This window comes from Pteropus medius, unplaced genomic scaffold (genome assembly GCF_902729225.1).
Source record: "Pteropus medius unplaced genomic scaffold, Ma_sr-lr_union100, whole genome shotgun sequence".
Classification (NCBI taxonomy): domain Eukaryota; kingdom Metazoa; phylum Chordata; class Mammalia; order Chiroptera; family Pteropodidae; genus Pteropus; species Pteropus medius.
In genome coordinates this window covers 12,918,745-12,932,788 of record NW_024350926.1, presented here as the reverse complement: position 1 = coordinate 12,932,788, position 14,044 = coordinate 12,918,745, and the positions used below count along the sequence as shown (strand labels likewise).

At 46.5% G+C, this 14,044-nt stretch overlaps 1 protein-coding gene and 1 pseudogene across 10 annotated transcripts in view; one reads left to right on the top strand and one right to left on the bottom strand.

Moving 5' to 3' along the window:
- The window catches only part of SLC7A13 (solute carrier family 7 member 13), a 71,424-nt gene that overhangs the window by 9,733 nt on the left and 47,647 nt on the right, over nucleotides 1-14,044 (top strand). For 5 of the 10 annotated variants that reach the window (XR_005648446.1, XR_005648447.1, XR_005648441.1 and 2 more), the window contains exon 4: nucleotides 5,350-7,872. The exons of the other annotated variants lie outside the window; for them this stretch is intronic. The gene's annotated coding sequence lies outside the window, so the exon portion shown is untranslated. Of the gene's footprint in view, nucleotides 1-5,349; nucleotides 7,873-14,044 lie in introns of those variants that run through there. 10 annotated transcript variants of the gene reach the window in all.
- Nucleotides 1,192-1,310, bottom strand: LOC120585608 (uncharacterized; annotated as a pseudogene).

Genomic DNA, 14,044 nt, shown 5'->3' with positions numbered 1-14,044 from the left:
AGTCCTTCAAGACCCGAAAAGAGCGCACATCTAATTATGGGCTGCAGAATCGGAGACTAGCTGTGGAGATATTTTCGGGTAGAGAAGAAGGCTTGCTTTTCTCAAATTATACCTCACAAGTGTCTGTCGACTTTATTTTTTTTCAAGCTTTATAGTTCAGTGCCGAATTCTCAAAGTGCTAAATCAAAGGACAGCGTAATAGTGGATTTGTGTTTCTCCTGGCAGACTTTAAGGAGAATTATTTTGGCCAAGTTTCCAAATTCCCTCTCTACTCCCCATCCTTTCACAGGCCTGAAATGATACCGTTTGGTGTTGATCTTTTCCTACTGTAACTAACAATAGACCCGAAGATATTACTTGTGTTTAGTATCATTGGCGGTTCCTTGCCTTAAGATTCGTCTCACGGAACAAACTGATGCTTTTGTAAACGATTTGCTTTGTTATGCTGGCCAGTAGAACGCGTAGCCCACTGCCACTATTCCAAACGAGGGACACTGACTAATCAGTCTAGTTCTTCCTGTTAATTTTGGGGCCAATATCCTTTAAAAAATAATCTTTAATATCTCTTTGAAAATCGTTCTTAGCTAACAACTTAATATTGGCTCATTTTTCCTTATTAACTCATCTGTTGTTTCCTGTATCTCTACAGGAAGATAGATAAAAACGTATCTAGATTTTTATAGATGGCATTTTTAAAAAATGTGTTTATTTTATTGGCCAGAAAACCTTAATTTCTGCTTAACTTTAATTCCAATGATCAAGTCTCAACAGATACATTTTAATGTATGGTTTTCTCTTTTTTCTGGAGGAATTCTTATTATAATTAACTTGAATGTGCTTTCAATATTATTCCATTAGATTTGAAAACAATCACTTAATAGTTAAAATTACCATTGAATGCATCCCTCTCTGGAGTGTCTGGAAATGGATTCTCCAGATTCTACATAAAGATAAACCTAGATAAAAGCATCAGCATGGAAGTTTTATTAAACTTTTTTTTGCTTTTAAAGCATAAAATCATACAGCTCCATATTCCTAGATACATAGTATCTAGATTATGGTATATTTTTTAAACTGCACAGAATTTACACTTAAAAAACCCTTTTTCTTTTAGGTGAGGCAACCCTTGGTTGACCTCACAGATTGCAAGGACCTTGTCAGCTTACAATCCCTTATCTTTTTTATTATTTATGCCTATAGCACCTGGTCTTCCTAGGTGGTCTCCCATCTAAGTACTAACCAGGCCCAACCCTGCTTAGCGTCACAAGATCGGATGGGATGGGGCTCGTTCAGGTGGCATGGCCGTAGATCATGGACCGTGGCTCCACTGGGGCGCGAACCCAGGATCTTCTGCACGTAAAGCAGACATGCTAACCACTACGCTATGGAACCATGTCTTGAATGCACTTTCTTTAACATGAGAAGTGTCTGGAGGGAACATGGTCACGTGGAGGCTCTTCCCGTCTTGCGCCCCCTTCCCCGAGCCCTCGGACCGCCTTCGGTTGGACCCGCCTTCAGTTAGCGGACACCATCACCTCTCCGAGCTTCCGAGTTTCCCACGGTCCCCACTGAGAGTTGAGTCCCACGCTGGGGTAGCATGTCCCCATGTTGGTGACCGGCGTGTGCGGTTTCGTAGTCCGTCTGGGACACAGCAGCCGGGCCGTAAGCAGCCCCAGCGCTCATCTCTTCCCTCCCCGGGCCGGCGCCCTGCACACAATCTGTGTCCCTGCGGACTCGCCCCGATCATGTGTCCGCAGCCTGGGAGGCGGCGCGGGTCTCGCCAGGGCCTTGATCTTAAGGCTTCTGCCTGGTGAGAGACCTCCACACAGGCTTCAGCGAGGGGGCGACTAGGTCTGCCCCCCGGATCAGGAGATGCGTCAGTTCTCCCAGCCCAGAGGGCCCCGCGGAGTCTGGAGGTTCAAGGTTTGTGGTGCGTCGACCCAGCTTCCCCCATCCCGTCTCGGTCCCTGACTTTGCCAGAGTCAGCATGTAGCCTGTGCTGCGGTTCTGCCCCTTACAATCGAATCCTGTTCCGGCTCTTCCGTGCTTCGGCCACAGCCGGCGAGAGGCCCTTTAAGGGAAGCCGAGGAGGTCCTCGCCTCCACGTGTCGCTGAGCTGTTGGCTGATAAACCTGAGACTGTTTCTCCTCGGTGAATCATCACACTTAGGAGCTCGTTCCAATATTTATGTCTGCTGTTCGTCCAGTGCTTCTCGAATGCCCGGACGTAGCATGAGCTTCCGTGTGCCTTACACTTCCTTGTGGTTACCAGGCGTGGAAATCTTAACAGCCGCACAGCTACAGCAGGACAGTGACTGCAAAGCTCCCTGTGTCCCCATGGTGGGTCTTCGTCGCCGTTGAGCTGGCAAGTGGCCCACGTCCAGAATCTCATCCTTAGAGGCTGCTTCTTAGGGCTGCCTCCTCGAACACACGCAGGGCCTGAGAGCAGGGGTCTCGTTGACGTGAGCAACTGCACGAATGTGCTCAGAGGACAGGAGGAGGCAGGAGGGGGCCGGAGGCAAAGAGCTGAGCAAAGCTGTGGTCTCGGCTAGAGGCCAGCTCCCGTTTCCCCAGGGAACTCTAGAGCGTTGTCACAGTGACGGTCTCCCGCATTTGCACCGTTCTAGGCAAGGTGGCTCCTGTGTGGCAGGGGGCATTTCTCTGGAGATGGGGACAACCATGAGCAACATGGTATCAGCCAGTAACAAGAATCAAAACAGTTATGGTGACAACACGTCCAAACGCTCGGAAGGCTCAATACTGCCGAAACCAAGTACCGAGAGGGAAGATCTGCGAGCGAGACAAGCCGGCCTGCGGCCGCGCCACCCTGAAGGCGCCTCATCATCTAAGCAGGGCCGGGCCTGGTTAGGACTTGGATGGGAGACCGCCTGGGAAGACCGGGTGCTGTAGGCGTTTAAAAAAAAGAAAAGAAGCCAGGCAGAGAAAGACAAATACTGCGTTACTGCATGGTATCACAGATGCAGAATCTTAAGAGAGGAAGGAAGGAAGAGAGAGAGAGAGAAACGGAGAGAGAGAGAGAAAAGAGAACTCAGAAGCGAAGAGCAGAATGGCAGTTGCAGGAGCTTGGCGGTGGGAAGAAGACACCAACCTCACCGTAGTGGAATAATGTCTGAGGACCCAGCAAGCAGCATGACGAGCATAGCTGACGACCGTGCTGTGTCGTCGAAATTTGCTAAGACGGTAGAACTCGTGTTCTCAACCAAATAATAACAATCATAATAAAAATGGGGGGAAAGATTGCTAGGGACTTCCATGGACAGGAATGTTCACTTAGTTTTGGAGAAGGCTTTATGGCAATTTGAGCTGACTCTTGAAAAATGATCTCGAAGGGATGATTTTAGCCCCACTCAACACAGAAGGAAGGCTCTGGATGTGCACTCACGTTGGCACCGACCCCAGGTGGCTGTGACAAGGGCGTCTGTACTGCGGTGACAATGTCTAGGCTCACCGAAGGGAGTATGCGATGAAGGGAAGATGACATAGGCTGGAGAATGTCGACTCTCAGGAGACCAGTGACAGAAGAGGATCATGCAAGACGCCTGGATTTCGCGGTCAGAGCGAGCCAGTGCCGTCCCGTGAAGGAAGGGCTGGTCAAGTTCAAGTGAGTCACAGCGCGGAGAAGTCAAGGAGGTCAAAGGGGGAGGAGGCCGTTCGGGGGTCGTTTTGAGGTTGCCCGTGATGTCTGAGAAGGAAGCGGGAGGAAGCCGCGTTGCTCGGGTCCCCTGATGGAAGGAGGGAAGGAGGGAGCTCTCTTTGTGACATACGCCGTGGGAGGATGGCATGCCAGGATTTACCAGGAGGGCGGAGCGGAAAGAGGGGACCTCCGTGGGGACTGCCAGCGCCCTCCAGTCCGCTGCTGGGTGGGTGAGGCCGGGGCCAGCACCGCTCTCCCTGAGGACAGCGCGAGCGAGGGAAGTTACTCACAGGCCAGCTACCCTCGGTCTGTCCCTCACCTCTGCTAGGTCAGTAGGACCGAATCCGACAGGGCAGAGGCTGGGGAAATGTCAGTGTCGCTCTGGGCCCGGTGGCATATTTACTTTGAAATAAAATGTTTCTGTACAGAAATAACTTAAAGGCAGTTTGGACTGAGATTCATTAAAAACATTTATCCTATTGTCCCTTAGGTCCAAGGATAGATGATAATGGTATTTTATTATCCTTTATTAACATCAGTTCTAAGCCTTATTTTTCTTACAAGTTTAATCTTGCGTGAGTCAAGGCGAAGTTATCAGGAGGGTACAGATAATCCAAATGTCCTTGTTGCTACCGAGTCCAGGCACTGCTAGTATTATTAACAGTCATAACGGTTTATTCAATACCTACTGTTTTCCAGGGACACTTATTATATTTAATCCTTTTAATAACTGCAAGGTAGACGTTGTCACTCCCATTTCACTTGAAGGAATCGAAGCTTGGGAGGTCCATCAGATCGCCCCAGGTCACATTGCTGACAAGATAGAGACCAGAATGTCTTGTTCTCATGGTCTCTATGCACCATATTTTTATAGAACTGGAACTCAACTGGTGATAGTAGGCTGTAATATTTGAAACTGGGTTTCAGTTTCATGAAATTTGCAATATTATGAAAAATCTGTGATAAATGCGTATAACGGTACTGCCTTTTTCTTTTGCATTGTGGAGTATATTTTTCAGAAGTAATAAATAATACTTATTTTTTTCATGATTTTTAAATTTTATTATTTAGGGAAACTAAAGAATCCCAGATGATTCCAAAATACGTACTTAACGACAGGTCTCTTAGTGACTGCGGTTTCTTTTCTGGTTTTTCAGACCCTCCACGAAGTCCTCTATTTATGCTTGATAGCAAATAAGTAACAGAAAAATGAATTTGTCCTTCATTCATTGAATGTTTAAGTTCCACTGAATTATTGAGGAATATTGTCTGTTGTCCTCATCCTGTGCGTAGAGGACGGTTGTGTTTATAGAATTATAGTTACCTGTAGTATGGGATTAGCTATTGTAAAGGAAGAACCAAACTCTTTTGATGTAACGAAGCCTTCTATTCTTAAATATGATTATGTATTTTGATGATATGAAAATTTATTATATTTTAAATACTATAGTTGAACTGCGTAGTAAAGATTGGACTGAAGTTTCTGGTTTCTTTTTCAAATCCATTTTCGTCAGGCTTTCCCTCAGCACCACATAAATGCAGCTCCTATCGAACCGTTAGAAGGATTCGTGTTTCATCACTTTTACTTGGAAATAAAGAGAACTTACTCTTATTTACTTAACTGTTCTTGTTGCTACTTTTAAAATTGTGGTAAAATATATGTAACTAAAAGCTTATAATTTTAACCCTTTTTAGGTGTACAGTTCTGTGACATTGTTGTATAACCATCGCCACCATCCGTCGCCAGAACTCGTTCATCTTCCGCAGCTGGCACTCTGTACTCATCAACACTAACTTCCCATTTTCCCCTCGCCCCAGCCCCTGGCAACCGTTGTTCTAGTTTGTGTCTCTATGAATTTGACTACTCTGGGTTCATATAAGTGGAATCACACAATATTTGTCCTTTGTGACTGATTTATTTCACTTAGCGTAATGGCTTCAAGGTTCGTTCATGTAGTAGCATGTATTAGAGTGTTCTTCCTTTTTAGGGCTAAATAATATTTCATCGTGTTTATGTTACCACATTTGTTTGTCCATTAATTTTGTCAATGGACCCTTGTGTCACTTTCACCTTTTGGCTATTGTGAATAATGCTGCTGTGAACATGGGTGAGCGAATATTGCCAAGTCACTTCTTTTGGGCATGTGCCCAGAACCAGAATTGCCGAATCGCATGGTAATTTTATGTTTAATTTTTCGAGCACTCTCCATACCATTTTCCAGTGGATATACCGTTTTACATTCAACCGGTAACACCTTAGGGTTCCAATTTTCCACATCTTCATCAACACTCGCTATTTTCTTTTTTTTTAAGTAAAAAACGCATCCTCATGGGTGTGAAGGGGTATTTGCTCTTAAAAGAGTATGTACTGATGACTAATAGAAATGGGTCGAAAAAACTTCACAAGTCATAATGTTTTCATGGTTATAGTAAGTTTGAAAATAAGCCCTTAAAATGATGAACGGTGGATAAAGCAGTATTTTAGAGCCCTGGAGAAGTACAGGAAGTGGGCAAAGAGTACAAATATGCACCAGAAAAATCTCAAAGAGAAGAGCGTGAGTTAAACAAGTAACACACCCAGGGAATCCGAGGACACCGGAGAATCGAGAGACCTGAGGAAGAAGGAAGTCAGTGCGCACCTGAGTGAAACGCTGAGCCGCACTCGCTTATCTCCTGTAAACACTGACGGAAATTCCTCTTCGGTGCACGACGATTACCTCTCCCGTGAATGTCTGAGAAAGTTCATATGAGACTTTAGTGATGGTTTTTGGTTTTATCTTTGTTCTCAAGTTACACCAAGAGTAGAAGATGTTGGAGTCCAATGATCCAGCCGTGCTAGGGACATGCTCGCTGGACAAAAGCCAGATCGATTTTTGTGGTAACACACACGGAAAGCGTTTATGTATGAATGACGATCAGTTAGCTTTCCAGAAGTGTGAGTGTGCTGTGAATACGATAATAATTTCTATATAGTATAAGAGTTTTACTTGGAGGTGAGAACACCATAAAGTATACTGAATAGAATGCGAACTGCTTTACTCTTATTTAAAAATGCCTACTCTTAGACTAATTTTGGCCATAGTTTAGCTTTTAAAAGTTTAAGGTGTGCTTTTTGATTCTACTTCTAGATGTTTATTAATTCATTATCTTCATTTAGTGCCTACTGTAGGCCAGACACTTCTCTAGGCACTGGAGATCTATAAGTGAAAAAAAAATAGATAAAATGTTTATTTTCATAGAACTTACATTTTAGCAGAGGGGGAGAGAAAAGAAGTAGTAAATATAAGTAAATGACTTAGGGTGTTAGAAAGTGTTAAGAGTTATGAAAAAGCAGCAGGATCAGGGGGATGGTGACCGGGAAGGCGTGGGTTGTGGTTTCAAATGGGATGATCCCAAGAGGCTTTATTGGGGAGGTGACATTTGAGAAAAGCCTTCAAGGAGCTAAGAGAGGACTCCTGTGAGATATCTGGGCGAAGAGAGTTCCAGCGGAGGGAACGGCCAGCGCCAAGCCCCCGGGCAGGGACGCGTCGAGCATTTCCGAAGAGCAGCAGGGAGGAGAGTGTGTCTGGAACAAGGAGAGTGAGGAGCGAGAAGCCATCTGTGCCAAGGAAGAAACCGGATGCTCGAGGTTCGTGCACATCGACGTCCAGTAACGGGCGCGATTAAATAAATGAGGGTATCAACATGCGACGGAGTCTTCTACAGCCCGCGTTATGGAGAATATTTAAATTAAAGCACTCATAACTTAACGGTAACAGACATGTGCTATGAAATATGATACATAAACATAGATAGAGTTATATATGGATATATAGTTGCACCAAACCTAAGAACAATATGTTGTTCATGTTATTCTGGGCAATTTTCATTTATACTGTATTTCCTAAATTATTCATACATTATTATTTTAGTAAAGATATTTCCAATCAAGAAATTGTCCTTAAATGAAAAAGTAAATGACAGAGTGTTTTCAAACAACCAGTGACACCGAAGAGCTGTGAGGTGGCATCTGCAGTGTGGAGTGGATGGCCTTGCGACGAGCTGTGTAATCAATCATTCATGGGTTCAGTGGCCGGCCCCTCACACCGTGGGCGCCGCATAGCTCTGCACCCCCGGGGTGCCAGGCTCGGCCTCGTGACTTGCTTAGGTCAGTGCAGCATTCAGCACCACGAGAGCAGAAGCGTCGATGTGCTTGATCCTGACATTTCAGTTCCGTGCCATCGGTTTTTCCACCTGGCCCAGCTCTGAATTCTGACCTGTCTGTTTGCATGTTGCTCCATTAGAGGAAGTGAATATTGACCTAATTTGTGAGTAAATTCTGGCAGCGAGAGTGGGGCGGCTCGGGTTAGGGTACGATGGCGAAGCATCGTCCAAGAGCGACCGGGAACCGATGCTCCCAGCGTCACCCTCTCCCTCTGCCCAGTCTGCTTCCTTCGTCTTCCACGGCGGTGCCCCCGAGATCACTCCCTGGAGACCGCCTGCACGCCAGCCTCCATCCCAGAGTGTCTCCCGGGGAACCGGACTTAGGCAGCGCGTAGTGTGTCGTTTTGTCTTACTGAGCAGCCACGTTCCCAACACGCACGCGTGCACACTTGCGAAAGCCCAGAAATCTGAAATGATGTGAAAAGCCATCGCGATGGGAATAGGGGATTGTCAATGACAGGATTTACTTTTCTCAATACCTTTTTTTTTCTTAGACGTTTTCTAAGAGTTTACGTTACTTTTCCGACAGAGAACTTTAAAAAATAGTTTCAGAGATGAAATCAAATATGATAAAAAGCTCCCACAGGCAGTACTAGGGTAGAGAGCCGAACCAAAAGATCTGCCTATAAAGCAACTGGTTTTGCCAAGAGCGTGGTGTTTGGCCATATAAACTCCCTTAATGTCTCAATAGTAAACACACCTAAGCACGTAACTCCCAAAGGCATACAATCCTAGCAGTGCAAGAAACACAGTTTTTGTTCTCATATAATATTATTTTAATTTTAATAACAGGATCAATATAAAGAAGTTAAATAATGCAAAAAAAAAGTTTTAAAAATTACTACCAATCCCACTCTATAGAAATAACTTTACTCCAGACATCTTTGTACACATATATACAGATGGCAGCGTAGGTACATAAACTGGTGGAACTAATTTTTAATGATATCATATTCTAAATAAAAATATTAAATTCCTGTTTAAGAAAAAATTGATAAGATATTATAGTCTAAAAGATCTCTCTAAGCTTAAGAAAAGAGATAATAAAACACATTAAGAAGTTGGAGTCATTCTTAAAATTCTTTATTTCCATTTTAAACATTAATTGAAGTCTCCGCTATGGGAAACGAGGCCATCGCTAACAGCAAACACGTACTGAGAGGTCACAGTGACCAAGCACTGGTCCAAATGCCGTAAGTGCATTAACGTGACCCTCAGAAGACCCCCCCCCCTATGAGGTAGAGGTGTCATCCCCATTTTTAGATGAAAATTTACATGATTGCTCAGGGCCTCCACTGCAAAGAAAGCCAAGTGAGAATTCAGAGCTGGTCCCAGAGCCCTGGGCCCCTCCCGGCCGCCGCCTCCGGTCACCTGGTGCCTGCATCCTCACAGGGCTGTCGAAAGCTCTCTTTCGTGCTGTCAAGTTGTAGATCACGGCCAGTGTTTTAGGTGCCATTGTGGTTTGGCCACACGTGTTTAGTATTTATTCCATATTTAGGTGGATTTCATCCCATCCCAAGTTCTTGTACGTGGATTTTCCATTTCTGAGTTCACCGGTTTGTTTCTGTTTTTGTTTTTTTTCCTCCCAGTGAGAACCCCTGAGTCCTGGACTCCTCGAGTCCTTCCAAATTTGGAAGGTTCTGACGTCTTGGTTGAATATAATCTCCTTGGGCCATTATTCCCCGCTCACGGCTTTAGAAATTGTCTTCGTATATTTCTCCACTAGGTGTTGGCGTGGATCACTTCTTTTTTCCCTTTCAGGAGGTTTTTTTTTTCTTGCCTGATGCCTAAAGAATTTCTTCTTTTCCTGACTTTGCCTCTCCTTGTCTCTTTCTCTCCGTCATCTCTTTCTTTCTTCTGTTGATTTTTTTCTTTTATCTTGTTTTTGGCCCCTGTTTTATTTATTAACATAAGAAATTGTCTTCCCATTCCTTTTCGCCTTTTTCTGGTTTGGGTCGTGTTGTTCAGGATTTATCTTTGCTCCACTATATTTAATTCTTTCCACCGCGCCCAAGGGGAGTTGACTTTCTTTCCTGTGATACAATTTAGAGATGTTTTCCACAGCACAAGGCGTGATGGCAGGAAGGTCGCTCAGAGGAAGCGGCGTCTGGTCTTTGCAGCAAAACCCAGGCTCCGCTCTCGCGTCTAAGGGGTCCTCGGCTGCCGTACCGGGGTTATCAGTGAGGGCGCGCTATCTGCGCAGCGAGCAGTTCTCAACCTTGCAGATTCAACACAATGAAAGTTTACTATAGTTCACTTATGTCCCAGTCCAGTGAGGCTATTGCGGGGCGGGGGACCCGTATCATTCAGGGACTAAATTCCTTTTCTCTTGTGAGGCTGTCGTCTTCGACATATGCCTCCCAGAGTCATTGTGGGAAAGGAAGAGAAAACGGAGGCTCTCTCGTGGGCCTGGAAGTGGCGTTTGCCAGTTTTCCGCCCCGGCCGTTTGGCGGAAACCGTTTCATGGCCCTTGTGCACTGCAGAGTGGCGTGGGGACGCAGAGGAAGCATGTTCTGAGGACACCTCCAAATGGGGTGGGTGGGGGTGCACAGGGCGTGTTCCCGCCACGGGCCCTCCCACAGGAGAGCGAGCGCCGTCAGGCTCATGTCGAACCAGTTTCTCCCCCTACTCATCTCTGTGACAAAAATAAGGTGACGCACTCAGTTCGACTCCAGAAGCCGAGTATCGGAGCATCCACGAATATTCTCAGGAATCGGTTGGCTCGACGGACTAGATGGGTAAGACATAATATTTCAAGTGCTGCTATGACATCGGGGAACCCGAAGGGCTTCCTGTGGGTTCTCCCGCTCCCACGACAGAGGCTCCCCCGGCCTGTTCCCCCCGCGGCTGGACCAGCCGCACCGCGGCTCGGCCTCACAGGTGTCACTTCCAGGTCAGCCTGCAAAATCGCTGCCCCCCGCCCACCACATCCTCCGGTGGGAGGCAGGAGGCACCCGTCCTCTCGTCACCGCAAAGCCCGATGCCCACAGCCACTGCTGTCCCACTGTGCTGCCGAGCGCCATCCCCGTGGGGCCTGCGTGACATGTGGTGTCCTCCTCTCCGGGGCTGTGGGCGATGTGGCTCGTAGGCCGCTGTCACCCCCATCTGTCCAGCGCTGGCTGTCACCGTCCAGCCATCTCCCCCAGGCAGGCAAGTCGGAGGTGTCAGGGCAGGGACTACCACGCTTACCACGCGCCACTGCCCAGTTTGCTTGGCGTCTGTGGCTTTTCCCGTCGTTTTGTGACAATCACTTTGTTAGGCAGCACCTGCTTCATTGTTCGGTTTAGTTCTCTTTTTCTTTTATTTTTGTATTTTAGTCCAATTACTTAAATGTTGTGGAGAGACCATTACGAAAATTTCAAAATTCCTTAGGGACCATGGTCGTGGAGAGAAGTGTAGAGGATTGACGCGGAGCGGAAGGGACTCAAGCAGCAGCAGCAGCGTCATCACGGGGACAAGGAGGGGGACAGCAGGAGGTGGCAGCTGGCGCTGGGAGGGAGCGGAGATGACTCATGAGCTCTTAAGCGATGACCTCAACCTCGGTGACGCCGTGGCAGTGTTGGCACCGAGTCATGTCATTGCAGCTTCTTCCTGCTGGACATTCCTATTATTTTGCGAGAAGCCACGTGTCGGTGCAACGCAGTCCCGCGGCGCCCCAGACGGGGCGGACGGCGCTGCGACCCTGTGCCCCAGGCCTCACTCTACGCCGCTCGCCAGGCTCACGCTCAGGGGCCATCACGGCTCACCCACCAGGTAGCACTCGGCGCTTCCGTTTACAGGTGTGGCATGCTGAGCAGGTACCTTCCTAAGTGGTGCTCTGGGAACTCAGACCCCAGAATGCCAGCCCACACCTTATAGTTTCCATCCTGACCTTCCTCCTGTTGGCCTGGAAAACTACTCAGCCTGCAGGGTCTCAAAGGGTAGGAGAGTTTTGACAGACAAGCAGAATTATCCGTCAGAAGGTGCTTGACTTAAAGAAACTAGGAGAAGGTACTCTAAGGAGAAGCTTGTGCCAAGTACTTAATATAATAGTAACAATGGCAGCCAGCGTATATGAAGCTGTTACAAAATATTGGGTTTACTGCTAAGAGTGGAACATTAACTCTCATAGCTAATACAGCAGCAGAAAGTTAGATACTTTTATTGTCTATTTTTTGCAGATAAAGAAACTAAGGCTTAGAGAAGTCGAGTAGAGAGCCACAGGCACACAACCACCCAGTCGGGCTGAGAGCCTAAGCTTGGATTACTAGCTCTGCCCTCGGCCCCTAAGCGGGGTCTGTGGCGTCCTGTGTGCTGGGAGCAACGCCTGGAACAAAGGTGACCCAGCCTGTCTTCTTCAAAACGGTTCCTCTCAAACTCTAACTTAGTTGCTCATTTATTCACCCAGCAGTTACTTATTGTCACCAGCTGTGGTCTCGGGACTGTGCTAGGAATTGTGAGTTTAAAAATAAATGAGACCGAACCCCTGTCCTCCAGCGGCTCGCCGCCCAATGGGACAGTGAGGAAATAAGCAAAAAATTGTGGCTACAGTGAGGTAAGGACCATGCTGGCTTGACCAGAGCGCCAGGCACCCCGCAGCTGGCAGTGGGGACGCGACCCTGTGATGGGCCCTCCTCTCAAAGTCCCAGGGGGTACAGGATCTCCCTCCCCTTCTCCTTTGCTGCTAACTCATTCGTCCACCGGATAGTGAACACAGTTGAGCGAAACAGCCACGAGAGCCCACACCGTGGCCGTGAGCGCAGGCTCACCTTTCACACTCATCCAGCCGCGTGGCTCTGGTCTAGTTGCTCGACCTCTGAGAACCCCGTGTTTTCTCCTTCGTGCCTCTTAATTTGGCTGTGAATACAGATGAGGCAGGCCATCACTTCAGACCATCTTCCCCTGTTTTATTTTTCAGCATAGCTCTCGGCTCCGTGGGATATGTTGTATTTACTTTCATATTCTTGAAATTACATGTCGTTTTTTCATGAAAATCACTGATATACAATTGCTGTCAAATGCTTCTTTACCTGATGTAGCTAATGAAGAGCAGGAAGCTATAGACATATATTTAAAAAATCACAGCTTGGTGAGGATGCTCCAAATTCCAAATAAAGGGTAAGGGTCTGCTACATCAGCGATGGTGAAATGCTGTCATCCATTTGTTTCTGAAATGAGATACGACGTAAATGCGCCTGAATTCATACCCAGTCTACTGCAGCTTCGTGTTGTTTTTGACAGTGTGTACCTCTTTAAAATTGATCTGCACAATCATTTCATTAAATAAAAGCGTTGCTCATATTCGATTCTTTCTTCCTGTGCTTTCTCTACTGAATTCGTAAGTTTATGCTCAGTTAAAAGGAAGGAATTGCAATAAAATAAAATATCCTCTTCAGTTTTTTTGAAAGTTTCTACCGATATTGGTTTGAAGATGTGGGTAATGCCATTTCCCCAATTGGCATTTTTTCCTTAGTCTTTTATTCCCAGGCTGGCAGGTTGATATATTGGGATATTTATTTCTATTTTTTCCTGTGCGCATTTAAAAAATTCTCAAATGCCTTAGAGAAACAATGTCATTGTGTGTGTATTCAATTCAAAATAAGATTCATATCAATTTCCTCCTCACATACCATAATTATATGGCAAAATTTGATTCTTATGGTTTGTAGTTATTAACCCGTTTTGCGGATCCAGCCTCACAGCTTCGAATTCACAGTCACTGGCAGCTATTTAAATTATAAACAAGCATCATCATAGAGCTGGGTTATCGTTGCTCTAATTCCAGATGTTAGTCTTATGTAAAATAGTGCCCCTGAAGCCACACTTTCTCTCTCTGGCACGTGATGCAACTGCACAGCTTCTTGGCTGGTCTCTGAAATGGGGTTAATTGCACTCCTTACGTGCACAGATATTTATGGAGGTCATTCCATGGGCACCCAGGTGTCACGTGAAAGGTGGCTGGCGTTAGGTGAGCTGGCTGTGGAGTGGAGGGCCGGGTCCTTAAGGACGGGCTTTGGAAACACGTAAGAAGAAGCTCTGATGCTGCCTGAGAATCCAGAGCGGGTTGTAAACAGCTCGCAGAGCGAGGCTGCTCTCTCCATGGTGTCAAAAATAGTCCCCTAGTATGTGTGCCCGACCTTTCCCGGCAGCAGACACCGCACCATGCAGGCTAGTCTGCCCTGGCCTGTCTCTTGTGACTTTTTCAAAT